Below are 1,925 nucleotides of genomic sequence, written 5' to 3' on the forward strand. Positions count from 1 at the left end.
AAAGTTAGAAACATAAAGACATAAAGAAAATATTGCTGGTGCCTAAATAAAATGTATTCCAGGAAGGGCCTACTTACTGTTGCTCCTCTTACCCCCTCCAGGCCCGTAGCCAGCTCAAAAATGTAGGGGCAGCCCGGTAGAAGTTAGGGGGGGGGCCGACCCAACCATATTATTGTTCATCACCATATTATAGTTCATTTGCAAGCCTACCGTGAAAATTTTACGTGGGGCCAGTGAATATTTAGGGAGATCCTGGCCCACCCTATCCCCCCGTGGATACGGGTCTGCCCCTCCCATTATGGGGACGTCCTTACACACACACACAGTATCATTGAGGTCTGCAGTCGTTTAGTGTGGGGGGCGCGGTGGCTCAGTGGTAGAGCGTTCACCTCTGGTACTTGGGGTCCCGGGTTCGATCCCAGCCCCCGCCAAGTGAGCTTTGTGGTGGACAAACACCGTGCTCGTGGGTTTTCTCGGGGTTCTCCCGTTTCCTCCCACTTTCTTCATTCCACCATTTCACTCATCTCTCATAATCACCGTCTCCTTTAGCCTCACCGGCATAACCGTGGGACGTAAAACTTAAAGATTTCATTTTTTCGTTTAGTGTGGTACTAAGAGGTCGACTAACGCGTGATTATTCTAACTTCAGCTTTTAGAAACACTGCGTATTTATAATTATTAGTCCATTTGCAGAGTCGTTTTGAAGTGCGATTAGTGCCATACTAAAGAGTTCGACTAACATAAGTCTCCTGCAGTAGTCAGTTTTTTAGTATGATTCTAAAAATAGGTACGTCGAAACGACTCTGCATAAGGCGGATTCTGTTTTACCTTGATTTTTCCTAATGTCTTAGTCAACTCTCTGAAAAAGTTGTGGCCGGCTTTTTACGATACAAATCCTTGCTAATTTCGCTAACGTGTTTCTATAAATACTAAGTTAGCGTCCATACATTAGTGAAACCAGTCGTAATTTCGTTTTGCCAGGGGAGGGCAAAATTATCCACCGACACACTTGATATTAGAGTATTAGTATACAATTTATTACATAGCATGTTTTCCAAACTCAGCGGGAGTAATTGCCCTTCTCTGCCCTTCCCAAATGACGCCCCTGAGCTAAACGGTTAACCAACGCTAAAAACGACTCTGCATAGCGCCCATTATATTGCCTCCTTAACATTCATCTAATGCAACTTCGCGTAATAGCGATTTGAAAATAGTAGAAATGTAGCTCAAGAGATGGCAGCATCAACTACTTTACGTCAACTTGAGATTAATGTACAGTTTTATGTTTTCTAATAAAATATATTTTCTTTGGTTAAATGCTGCTTTAAAAACTACTTGAGATATATAATTATTTTAAGACTTATTGTGTGAATTTAATAAAGTAAGGTACATGTTCCTAAAAGGTCGCAAAAGAAATTTTTTAAATTTGCATATATATTTTATAACGGCAGCATTTTTATTAACTCTGGTTTCCCTTCAAATCGTATAAATCTTTCGCCTTTTACTAAAGATTTCCGTGGAGGGGAACAAAAGATGAGTCTATAAATAATTTTTTGTGTGGTTCAGTTAGTACTGAACCCTATTAAGCAATTAACCCAAAGTACATTAAGGAAGATTATGATTTATTTCTGGTATAGTCTTCTTTGAATTAAATAAATACATATCACGACTGCTTTCGTTACTTCGATTCCAAGGACTCTAGTGTCCCTTTGAAGATTTGATTCCCTGTAACCTAGTTGCTTTTTTTCGATTTCTTTACATCATTCGTATAATTGAGGCAGTGATGCCAATTGAAGGGAAATTTCCCTTGGCGCAGGGAAATTTTGAGTAAATTTTGGAGAAAAGGGAAAAAGGGAAATTGCTTGTGATTTTTCAATATTGCAGGGAAATTTGAACCTCTCTTCAATCATTTACAGATTGAATAT

The 1,925-nt window shown here is 39.5% G+C and overlaps 1 non-coding gene across 1 annotated transcript; it reads left to right on the plus strand.

Annotated features, from left to right (window-relative positions):
• Positions 1-1,460: 1,460 nt before the first annotated feature.
• LOC145684486 (U5 spliceosomal RNA) lies at positions 1,461-1,579 on the plus strand. The gene has a single exon (XR_014131311.1). It is a non-coding gene; the product is annotated as a U5 spliceosomal RNA (small nuclear RNA).
• Positions 1,580-1,925: the final 346 nt, after the last annotated feature.

The sequence above is a fragment of the Thermobia domestica genome, chromosome 4 (assembly GCF_964235325.1).
Source record: "Thermobia domestica chromosome 4, izTheDome1.hap1.1, whole genome shotgun sequence".
Taxonomy (NCBI): domain Eukaryota; kingdom Metazoa; phylum Arthropoda; class Insecta; order Zygentoma; family Lepismatidae; genus Thermobia; species Thermobia domestica.